This window comes from Aristolochia californica, unplaced genomic scaffold, assembly GCF_029961685.1.
Source record: "Aristolochia californica isolate CCGP_79_NKW_82.1479 unplaced genomic scaffold, dmAriCali1.0.hap1 SCAF_12, whole genome shotgun sequence".
Lineage (NCBI taxonomy): Eukaryota > Viridiplantae > Streptophyta > Magnoliopsida > Piperales > Aristolochiaceae > Aristolochia > Aristolochia californica.
In genome coordinates, this window is record NW_027181793.1 from 8,615,334 (window position 1) to 8,628,615 (window position 13,282).

Consider the following 13,282-nt stretch of genomic DNA (forward strand, 5'->3'; position numbering starts at 1 on the left):
CAACGAGATGAAGTGCGTGGGCTTCCTTGTTTTTTTTTCCCTTCTCTGCTCGCACCCCTTCTCTCGCGCATCATCATTTCTCTTTCTTCTCTCTCTTCTCCCTCTCTTCTCCCTTTCAGCCTCCCAGTCCCTTCTCTCTCTGGCTATTCTCCTTTCCCCAAAAATACCTTCCGATTTCGTTCGATTTTCCTATTTCGATTTTGATTTTCTTCGATTTTGACATTTGGGCATCGATTGCTTAATTTCTACTTCGATTAGGCATCGATTTCCCCATTCGGCATCGATTTCACCCTTCAGCTTCTGTTTTTCCCAAATTTCAGAAGGTATGACTAACCTTATTTTTTTCATTAAATTAGTGTTTTATTTTATTTAATTTTATTTTCAGTGCTTAATTGGGGGTTATTTGTGCATAATTGTGGGATTTAGGGTTACGGTTTAGGGTTTAAATTCTTGATTTGTATTAGGGATTATTTTTAGGGTTTGGTGCTCAGTAAAAGGGACTTGGAATTAGGGTTTAGGGTTTATGGTTAAGGATTTAGGGTATTTTAGGGATTAGGGTTTTTAAGGTTTAGGGGGTTTAGGGTTTTTAAAGTTTTGGGGGTTTTGTGTTTTTAAGTTCTAGGGTTTTTTGGGTTTAGGGTCTGTAATTAGGATGTAAGGTTTAGGGTTTAGGGCTTTTAAGGTATTAAGTTATGGAATTAGTGTTTAGGGTTTAGAGTTTAGTAGGGTTTAGGGTTTGATGGTTTAGGGTTTTTAAGGTTTTGGGGGGTTTTGTGTTTTTAAGCTCTAGGGTTTTTTGGGTTTAGGGTCTAGAATTATGGTGTAGGGTTTAGGCTTTGGGGCTTTTAAGGTTTAGGGTATTATGTTATGGAATTAGTGTTTAGGGTTTAGAGGTTAGTAGGTGATAGGGTTTGATGGTTTAGGTTTTAGGTTTTATTATTGTTTTTTTAGTCCAATTCAAACAAGGCTGAGTCGCATACACGGGCGTCCATTAGCCAACGAAACCCGACCCCCATCACTGAAGAGGTACAGTTCGTAGTGACTGCGAAGTTATATGGGGCTCTACTAGGGGTGTTCGGTGAATTTGGACTTGATGTGTGTGTTTTCTCATTGTTTAGTGCATATGCAGTAGTGAATGTTGTTGAATTTTTTTGAAGTGCTATGGAATGTTTTTGCCATGTGGTGAGGAAATTCAGGTGTTATACATATCCACCACATGGTATTCTATTTTCGAATGTTGTTGAAAATTTTTGAAGTGCTATGGAATGTTTTTGCCATGTGGTGAGGAGATCCGGGTGTTATACATATCCACCACATGGTATTCTATTTTTTATGGTTTGTGTTTCCGTGATGGGTAAAGGTTGTCTGATAAAGTTTTTTTCATGAGGACCGTCTCGAATTTAAATTATGCATGGCTGCAAGAAGACAACCAACTGGTCGACCATATGACATTTGGACCTTCGATGATAATAGCAAAATGCTCGATCTCTTGGTCGAACAGGTCAATCTAGGGAACAAGTTGCCTAACGGGGTGTGGAAACATGAGGTATATATGGACTGTGTTAATAAGTTCAATGAAGACACAATCAATAAAAAAACTGTTGAGCAGGTGAAGAATCGAACAAGAGCATGGAAGAGAACATACAAAACGGTAACGAGCTATATCAACACTAGTCGGTTCGGTTAGGATGCAACCACACAACGAGTTACTGCATGTAATTTTGTATGGCTTGACTACATAAAGGTCAGTAAATCACGATGTACTATAAAATAGTTTTTATGTTTTCCGCATTAGTATAATTCTATTTCAAGACGTCTGAAGGATGTTTTATTCTTGTAGGAGCATAAAGATGCTGAGAAGTACAGACGTGAAGGCTGCCCCCTGTACGACAAATTAGTTGTGGTGGTGGGAAACACAATAGCTGTAGGGTTAGGAGGTGCAACCTTTGTAGATCAGGGGATGAAGTCATCCGTGAATCGGAACATGTCCCAATGGATGAGCCCGAGGATGTTGATATAGTTAGTGATACTCCATCGCCATTATTAAGTGTGAATGAGTCTCTAGGTAATCAATCTGAAAAAAAAGTAAGCAGACATCTTCAAGTCGTCGTAGAAAGAGAACCGAAATGTCCGGTGATGATAGTAGTCAATTCATTGATGCAATGAGGGAAATCGCTCAGACATTGAAGGAAGTTATCAAGCCTAAAGAGGCAGATTGGGTCGAAGCCATGAGGGAAATCCTGGACCTGTCTGTAGACTTGAAGATGTGCGCTCCTTTATGGTTGGACACGCCAAGTAAGAAAGAGTATTTTACGAAGATGACAGTGGAAGAGTGGGTCGAGTGGCTTAAATATTTTGCAATAAAATATTTGTAATACGTTTTAAATACACTATCTTCTTTAGGTATGATGTTTGAATTATGACGTTGCAAGACTTATTAGTATGGTTAGAGTTTAAATTTGATATGTTGTTGTGTTAATATATTGCATGGATGAATATGGATGTGGACAATTAAATGGATATGGTTGCGTAGGGATGTGATTGAATATGGATGAATATGGTTGTGTATAGGTGTGATTGCAAATAGGTTATGATTGAAGATTGGCGTTTACTTGTGTTTATGGCTTTTAGGCGATTGAATTTGTAGATTTCCATGGATACTATGATAGACGAAGAAAAGGTTGCAACTATGGTTGCATTCACAACTTTGTTTGTCACCATGAGAAGATACTATCTGGACCATTACAGTACCACGTTCTTGTGGGATGAATGATCCATTGTATTTGCAAAAGGCACTAGACAAATAACCAGTTAAATTTCGGAAGGTTTACAGGATGAATCAATTGGTATTTCGCAAATTGGCAGATATACTTACTAGTAAAGGTTTTTTATCAGCCACAAAGACCATCTCAGTTGAAGAACAACTTGCATATTTTCTCCTAATTGTTGGTCAAGGATAAGCGTATAGTGTCACAACAGAAATGTTTGATAGATCAAATTGGACTATAAGTAAGTATTTCAACAAGGTGTTGGATGCAATCCTCAAACTTCACTCTGATTACGTCAAACAGCCTTCAGAACGCACACACTCGAAGATTTTAACTAGTTCAATGTTTTATCCGTACTTCAAGGTAAACATCACTTCCTATAACTAAATAATTTTAGATTAATATACAAAGTTAGTCAATATTAATTGAAAATGTATAATTAGGATTGTCTTGGAGCTATTGATAGAACTCATATCAAAGCGAACATTCCACTTGAAGATCAACTAAGGTTCTAGAATAGAAAAAGTTATCTCTCACAAAATGTGATGGCAGTATGTTTATTTGACATGCAATTCACTTATGTACTTGTTGGATGGGAGGGATCAACAACTGATTCCTGTGTACTGAAGGACGCATTGACTCGCCGAGAGAAACTCTTTGTACCTGAAGGTAAGTAATATATTTTTATGCAGTTATTTTTTATCTATTTTATTATCAATTATTTTATGTGGAATATAATTTCTATTATAGCAAAATATTATCTAGTCGATGCTGGTTATGCAAATCTTCCGGGATTTTTGGCTCCATATCGAGGAACCCGATATCATCTGCAAGAATTTGAGATAATATTCCTAGAAATGAAAAAGAATTATTCAACCGAAGACACTCATCTTTACGGAATATTATTGAGTGAACTTTTGGTGCTTTAAAAGCTTGATTTCAAATGTTAAAAGGCGCTCCTCCATTTTCTTTTAAGATCCTAGTGAAAATTGTACATGCTTGTTGCATATTGCACAATTATATACATGGACAGGATTATGATGATATATATGAAGATGAAGATGATGATTCGGGTGGCGAGCTCGGTGGAGGAGGTGATGCGGTCCAAGGTGCAATGGATGATACAGACAACGACGAAGATGATGGTCTTGAGGATGAGGGTAGCCAAGTAACAAGTTTTCAGAGGCAACGTGCATTAGAATCCACAAGAGCCGCACAATTTCGAGATGCCATATCGACTTCCATGTGGAACGATAAATGATGGTTGTATGTTATTACTTTTGAACATGTGTCGTTCATATGTACTAAACTTGTAACTTGATGATTTTAATATTAAAGGCACGAACTCGTTATTTGAATAATCTTTCTTTTAGGTTATTAATAAAATTGTATATGTATTTATTTGTTATTTTTGTTCAATTTTATTACTATATTAAACTTCATATTTATTGTTCCTGGAAATAAAATATAATTAAAGTATGCATTTGATTAATTAATTACTTTTAATTTTGTGAAAATATATTAGCAATTAATACCATGTAAAAAATCTATCTTATGTTATTAATATAATATTTTTTTATTTATTAATCATATTAATTTTTTATTTACTCAATTTTATTAGTGATTAATCGTGGTAATTAAAATATTATTAACTCAAACATTTGGTTTAATTAATTCATTTTTATAATTAATAAAATCAATGGTTTTAAATTTCGAAGATGAAGATGAAGATGAACTTGTCCTCACTAAGGGGGGGTTAGTCCACAATGAAGTGGAAATGAAGTGGAAAATTGAATTGAAGTGAGATGAATTGCTTCCACTTCAATTCATGTTTGGGTGTTAGTATAGACGAGTTCAAGTGGCTGGAAAACAGATTCCAGTGTTAGTGCCCCCAAATGAAAAATATGATATAAAAAAGAGAATAAGTAACATTTTATAATATACTTAAATAAAACATATATCTAAACATATAATTAACAAAAATAAGTGTGGTTACTACATTTATAAGTGATTTAACGTGTAGTATTAGAATATATTAATATCTTAATTAATGAAAAATTATATTATATTACTTAATGATTATAATTTATTATAAATTAAAACAATAATTATGGTTTAATTAATTATGACAATTGGATAATTAAACCAATTAATGATTATAGTTTATTATAAATTAATATACTAATTACGTGTGACTAGAATAAATTATTTAAAATAAATAAAAAAGTTAAAAATAACATAAGTGAATATAATAAATAAATAAATTATTTTGTAATAACATAAGATATAGTTTAACATTAAAACTCATTATTTTAATAAAAATAAATAAATACATAATAAATAAATAAATATATTAATTTATCAATAACATAATATACATTTTAAATATTATTAATTAATAATATATTAACAAAAAATGAAAAACTAATGGTTTAATTAATTGGATAATTAAACCAATTATGACAATGTTTAATTTTTCCTAACTTAGGAAAAATTAAATATCGTCTTCGTCTTCCTCTGCGGCGATCTTGGCAACGACGACGGAGGCGACGCTCCGACGGTGCGCCGAGAGGGAGAAAATAGGGAGGCCGAGAGAGAAGAGAAGCCAGGAGGCCGAGGGGCTCTGGCCTCCCGTGCTCTGCGACGGAGGTCAAGAGAGGGAGGAAGGAAGGCCGACGGGGGGAGAGGCGGAAAGAGAGGGAGGCCGAGGGGCTCTACGACAGAGCCTCCCGTGCTCTGCGATGGAGGTGGGGGCAGAGGGAGGATGGCCGACGAAGGTGGGGGCAGAGGGAGGACAGCCGACGGGGGTGGGGGCATAGGGAGGAAAAAAAATCTCGGAGGGGGGAAGAGAGGGAGGCCGAAGGGGCTCTGCGTCTGGAGAGGCTGAGGGGGGGGGGGGGGGGGGGACTAACCCCCTAACACTATCTTCGAACATGAACTTGTCCACGCTAACACCCATTTCAAAGATGAAGATCATGTAGATGCATGAGATGAAGATGAAGATCAAATTTCTAGTTTGTTGACTAACCCCCCCCCCCCCCCTTAGTGACTAACCTTTGCAAGAGACTTGTCTAGGTGACACTTCATTAGCACGAACTGCTTCACTCATTTGGATTAATGCACTTATAAATCACACTAACTTAACACAAGGACTATTAAGGATTAGACTAGCAATAACACTTATATAATCTTGTATACTAATTGATAAATTAGTGAATCGCTTGGTTCACCCAATTGAGTACTCTTGCCACACAAGACTCAACTACGCTAGACAATATTAAAATAATTTGATCATCTACTCTAATAAAACCAAAAGTAAAAGACCAAATGAATAGGTAAGAAACCGAGCAAGCTTACCTTCAAGAGATGAACTTACGTAGGACAAGATAAAACCCTTTGATTGGGGGTTGGCCACCTAATGACCTTTAAATTGTTGGTCAAGACGCCTTAGGTCCGACTAAGTCCAAATAAAGGGGATTTTATATATGATTGAATGATTTGAGTGCTCATATTGTTTGAGTTCAAGCACTTCTTGTTCTTTTTCGTATGTGGGATTATTAGTTCATGTACTATCTATTGTTGACTTAGACTTGACTCCCATCCAAATTTTGATGAAAATAAAACTTAGTAGTGCTTTTAAAAATAATAAGTTTAGCATTTTAGATGTTTTTCCATCAAGAGACAGAAAAATAAAAGGTCTTTGCAAAAGAACCAAAAAATGCATTTCAAAGCCTCAAACTCGATTCATGTGTCAAGTCATCTTGAAGAAGCACCCACAAGTCAAGGAATTGAGACTTGAAGATTAGAGTCAAATTGTATAGAAAAGTCTCAAGAAATCTAATCATTTAAGAGGACACGTGCAAAACTTCAATTTTGAGGTACAAATATGTGTTCTGGAGCTTTAGGACATATTTCATTCAAAACAAGTTTTGTTGGATACATATCAAAGTTTTGAACTTGTTGGAAGTCCTTAGGACTGTTTTCATCATGCTTATGCCTTTTAGAAAATTGGCTATGACATGATCGATCATTATTTGGTAATTTTTGGATTTAGGATCCCATAATAAATACCATGGATTGATCAGTACAGGGAGTGAAGAAAGCAAAGTGAAGAAAGAAGAGAAAGGAGTAGAGAGAAGAAGAAGAAGCGAGAAAGAGAACAAGGAAGAAGAGGACAACTAGAGTGTTTGAGAAGCAGAAAGAGGGAAGGATGATTAGGGGTTTAGTTTATGTGCCTAATCCTCCCCTCAACATATATTTATAATATTGAACATCTTACAAATTACATTAATGCCCTTTACCCTATGAAGGGAGGAAAAGGGATAAGAAATAAAGACATTTTACATCACTGCTGTATAATTTAGGACCCATGTAGAGGGCTTAGATCAACCAAGAAGAAGAAGAGGAAAGTGAGGAGAGGAAGAAGGGATCAACTATAAAAAGGGAGAGAGCTTGGACTAGGAGGAAGGAGAGGTGAGCCGACCAAGGGAAGGAGGGAGGCTGGACGAATTTGGGAGAAAGGCGGAGAGAGCTTCAATGCTCTACCTCTTACCCAATACCTTTATTTGTAGCTTTTACAATGCCCTTAGGGCTAAAAATTTATAAAATAAGAGATATAAAAAGGACAAGTATTTTACACCTTCATGCCATCTTTATGAGAAGCAACCTATATTACCCATGTGCCCTCACTTAGACGTGTGGGATTCCTTGCATTGGACTTGTGGGCTTGAGCACATCTTCTAACACTCCCCCTCAAGCCGGAGGAGAAAAACTTCATAGATACCCAGCTTGCCACATACAAAGGATAAGATTTTAGATGTAATAGGTTTAGTGAAGATATCTACTACTTGCTCTTTCGATGAAATATGTTTGTGAGAGATTATACCCACTTGAAATTTCTCCCATATAAAGTGGCAATCCACCTCAATGTGTTTGGTCCTTTCATGGAAGACTGAGTTTGAAGTAATATGAATGGCTGTTTGGTTATCACTATGTAGATTCATGGGACCTCCTTTATAAAATCCTAATTCGGTAAGAAGGGACTTGATCCATATGAGTTCACTAACTGTGTGGGCCATAACTTTGTATTCTTCTTCGGCACTAAATCTTGCAACCACATTTTGCTTCTTACTTCTCCATGTAACTAGGTTCCTGTTGAAGACTCAATAGCTAACCGAGTCACCCAAAGGAGGCGCCAATGACTCATTGAGTTAATTACTTTTACTTTCATATTTTATATTGCTATTAAGTATTTAAGGGTACATGCCGTAGGGGCAAAATTTTAATTGTGATCCTGAACTCTAATGACGTCAAACCATATTTAAAGGGTAAGGGAATAGAGGAAAGACAAGCATTGAATTAGGTTAAAGAGGGTTTGGAGATCTCCTTGACGAGCTCTAGGGTTTAGGAGGTCTCCTTGACGAGCTCCAGGTATAGGTTCCCTCTTGAATATGAGTTTCTTCTTTCTCTCTTAATTTCTGTTTTATCTTGTTCTTATTGAGACCAAGGGGAGTTCTTTCCCTCTTTCTGAGCTCAACCAGAGGCTATAGCTTCTCATCCGTCCACAGAAGCAAGAGAGAGTTCCTCTCTCTCTTTCCGAGCAAAGGTAGGGGCTTTCTAGCCCTATACGAAGAGCAACCACAATAGAGGTGCTTCAGCCTCTAGTCCAGCGAGCAGTAGGGTTAGGGACCCCTAAACCCTCTCAGCCATGACCAGCAGCAAGAAACAAGAAGGGTCCTAACCCCTCTCAGAAATGAGTAGCCAGTGTTACGATATGTTAAAATGTATATTCAATGTAATTTATATTCATAATTGTTGTATAATTTGGGATATGTATATAGGGTTATTTGATTAGGCTTAATGGGATGAGGGGGTATTGTCTTGGGCCCATGGGCCATTTTGTAACAGGAAAACCTAAAGGATATATATTTAATGAAAGGGGAAAAATCTCCAACGGACAGAATTCTGGATTTCGTCGTCGTGTTTCGTTTCGCTGTGAAACCAGAGAGCTACGCTCTCTCTTGTGGATGTTTGGACTGTTCCATCAGTCCCTTGATCTTGTTTTGTCATGGTATCAGAGCTCTGAAGAGTAACCCCGACGTATTTCTCGTCCGACGACCTGTGTTGTCCGACCAATTTTTTTCTCTTCACTTCGGCATTGATTTCGGGCGCTGTTAGAAATACTTGTGGGGTGGTTTCGTTGCCGGACGAGTTACGGGGTTCCGTTACCGGAAAGGGGGTTCTCGCCGGAAGGGGAAACGACCCGTAGAGGCTCTCGCCGGAAGCGGAAACAAAAGGGGTTGTCGGCAAGTATTTTCCGAGCTCGAAAACGTTGTGGTTCCGTCGTCGGAAAAGCTCCATCGATGGTTTCGTTGCCGGAGAAGCTACAGCGCGACGGAGGTTCTCGGCAGAAACTCACCGGAAGGGAGAACGAAGGTAAATTTTTTTTCTCCCGCGCGTTCGTTTCGGGTGATTAATTGGCATATGATCATTTTGCAATTTTAAAATCTTTGGGGGCCGCTTTGCAATTTCTGAATGATTGGGGGCCGCTTTGAAATTTCTGAAAGATTGGGGGCCGCTATGAAATATATGCACGTTTGGGGGCCGCTTTGAAATTTATGAAAGTTTGGGGGCCGCTTTGCAATTTCTGGAAGCTTGGGGGGCCATTCTGACATTTCTGAAAGTACGAGGGTGCTTTTCGAATTTCTGAAAGTTTGGGTGCCTAATTCGAATTTCTGTTAACCTGGGGGCAACTCTTGGATTTCTGTAAGTATAGGGGTCTATTTGCAATTTCTGAAAAGTGAGGGTTTACTTGGAATTTCTTATCTTGCGGGGGTGCATCAGGAATTTTGCTAGATTCAATTTTATCATGTCAGCAGATAAGTCCGATTTCGTTCCTATTCGGTTCACGGGCAAGAACTACGGTACTTGGGAATTTCAGTTCCGGTTATTTGTTCAGGGAAGAGGTTTATGGGGTCATATTGATGGGAGTGATCCGGCCCCTGGCGATGCTGACGCATTGTCAAAATGGATCATCATGGATGCTAGAGTAATGACTTGGATACTTGGATCTCTTGAGCCTCACCTAGTCCCAAATCTGAGGCCCTACAAAACTGCCGCAGATATGTGGAATTACCTCCACAAAGTTTATCGTCAAAGCAGCACGGCCCGTCGATTTCAAGTTGAATATGAACTTGCAAATTTCACCCAAGGCAGTCGTTCGATTGAAGAATATTTCTCGGGCTTCCAAAATCTATGGGCTGACTACACTGACATTGTTTACGAGGATGTCCCTGCTGCTGCTCTCTCTGCTGTGCAAGCTGTCCATGACACCAGTAAACGGGATCAATTCTTGATGAAGCTTCGTCCCGAGTTTGAGATTGCTCGATCACATCTGATGAATCGTCATCCGGTGCCGTCCCTAGATGCCTGTTTGAGTGAACTTCTCCGGGAGGAGCAGCGCCTTACTACTCAGGCTAGCATGACACCTCGCGTTCAGGATGATCTCTCGGCTCCTGTAGCTTATGTAGCACAAGGAAAGCCTCAGGGTCGGGACACCAGTTCTGTTCAGTGCTTCCACTGCAAGGCTTATGGTCACTTTGTTCGGGACTGCCCCAGTTGCCAAGATGACCACAGGCAGGAATATGGGATTGATTATGAGGAAACTTTTGCCCCAGTTGCCAAGATGACCACAGTCCGTACTATCTTAGCCATTGCAGCCTCTCAATCTTGGCCATTGCATCAGATGGATGTGAAGAATGCTTTTCTCCACGGTGATCTGCAGGAAGATGTCTATATGAAGCTTCTCTCGGGTATGTCTACATCCTCTCCCGATCACGTCTGCAAGCTACGACGTCCTTTGTATGGGCTTAAACAAGCCCCTCGGGCTTGGTTTGAGAAATTCCGTAGCACTCTTATTCTCCACCGGTTTACCCAGAGTCAGTATGATTCCTCCCTCTTTTATCATAAGTCTGTTGCAGGCATGGTCATTCTCTTGGTTTATGTGGATGACATCATCATTACTGGCACTGACTCTGGACTGGTTTCCACGCTTCAGAAGGTGTTGCATGCCACTTTTCATATGAAGGATCTTGGACGCCTCACCTACTTCTTAGGGTTGGAGGTCCATCACACACTTAAAGGTATTTTCTTAAACCAACATAAGTATATTCAAGATCTTATCACACTCGCTGGGTTGGAGGACACATCTTCGGTGGCTACCCCTATGGAGGTCAATGTCAAATATCGGAAAGATGAAGGGACTCTCCTTGATGATCCGACTATCTATCGACGTCTAGTCGGGAGTCTCATCTACTTGACTACTACTCGCCCGGACATTTCCTATGCTGTTCATAAGGTCAGTCAGTTTATGGCATCTCCTCGACATCTTCATCTTGCGGCCGTTCAGCGCATTATCCGCTATCTGTGCGGCTCCCCTGCTCGTGGTTTATTCTTTCCTACTGGCTCTGCGCTACATCTGGTTGCCTACAGTGATGCTGATTGGGCAGGGTGCCCCGATACCCGTCGATCTACTACAGGCTGGTGTATGTTTTTAGGCGATGCACTAATTTCTTGGAAATGTAAGAAACAAGATCGAGTGTCCAAGTCATCTACCGAGGCCGAGTATCGTGCTATGTCTACTGCGTGTTCGGAAGTTATTTGGCTCCGTGGTCTTCTTGCTGAGCTCCAGTTTTCTCAGCCCTCCTCTACACCGGTTCATGCAGATAATACAAGTGCTATACAGATTGCAGCCAATCCGGTTTTTCATGAGCGTACCAAGCATATTGAGGTTGACTGTCACTCCATCCGTGATACTTTGGAGCGCCGGGTAATATCTCTACCGTACATTTCTTCGGATCTTCAAGTGGCCGATGTCTTCACCAAAGCATTGTCTCAATCCCGACATAATTTTTTGGTTGGCAAATTGTTGCTGGTTGACTCACCATCATCAATTTGAGGGGGGATGTTACGATATGTTAAAATGTATATTCAATGTAATTTATATTCATAATTGTTGTATAATTTGGGATATGTATATAGGGTTATTTGATTAGGCTTAATGGGATGAGGGGGTATTGTCTTGGGCCCATGGGCCATTTTGTAACAGGAAAACCTAAAGGATATATATTTAATGAAAGGGGAAAAATCTCCAACGGACAGAATTCTGGATTTCGTCGTCGTGTTTCGTTTCGCTGTGAAACCAGAGAGCTACGCTCTCTCTTGTGGATGTTTGGACTGTTCCGTCAGTCCCTTGATCTTGTTTTGTCAGCCAGGGCCCATCCCTCTCTTGTCTGAGAGCAACAAGGGTTTCTCAACCCTTACAGAGAACAACAACCAAGCTGTAAAATGGAGATCCTTTTCCTCCTTACTGAGAGCAGCAACTCTATTTCAACGCTGGATTCACTAATCCCACGCCGAGTTACTCAATCCATGGCCAGGGACCATAACAACGTGGTATCAGAGTAGGGTAACATAGGGGAGCCCAACAATGGCGAGTTAAAAGAATTGATGATTAGAGGGCAGCAGACATAGGCAAAAACACAAGCAAAAAATGAAAGAAATTTTTCTCTAATCATGGAGAAGTTGGAAAAACTTCCAAATATGAACCTCCAAATCGATAGACTTTCAGGAATGATGGGAAATATTACATCTGGAAGGAACTCAACCCCGAAACAAAGAGGAGAGGACAACTCGCACAATAGAGGGGGAGACCAGTTTGCAGGGCGCACTGCTGTTGGAAGATAAGCTCAAGCCCACACGACCAAGGAAGGCCCACATATCTAAGATTATTATAAGATGGGTCACACGACCAAGGAAGGCCCACAAGATGGGCCCAATCCCATAAGAAGTAGGACCCACAATGATTACAATGAGTTGGCATCCTTATCACATCAGTTAGAAGATCAAGAAGGACTCACAAAACTATTTTTATCTTAGGGTCACGACCAAGAAGATTTTTAGTTTGAGTTATGTTTGTATTTTATCAGTATTGAGTTATTTAATTATGCTAGGACTTATCTTTAAGTGTTAGAGTTTGGGTATAATTGGGACAAGGGTAGTTTTATTGTAATTGGACTCTACTACCTCCTCTATTATAAATAGAGGTTCATCTACTCTGATTATAACAAGTTATTGATGTCAATGAAGTATTTCACTTTTCCATAAATTCAACATGGTATCAGAGCAGGTTCTGTGAGTTGATTTGGTCAACTCACGGAGGTAATGTGATCCTTTTCTCTAAATCCTAAACCCTAAGTCTAGGTTCGTAGTTATTTTTTTCAGTCCCTACACCTGTAATTTTCTTTGCATTTTTTTACCTTTATAAAAAAAATTTATATTAAAAATTATATATTGAAGGAAATATATTTGAGTCTAATTTCCAAAGAAAACCTATTTGTTCCAATCGGAGTTATCTACAGAAAGATATCGATATTTGAATGAGCGAAAGTCAGATTGCAAAAAGGTTCGATCAGTAGCAGCAATCTTTCGATTTTGAGGTTTTTTTGCTATCAAGA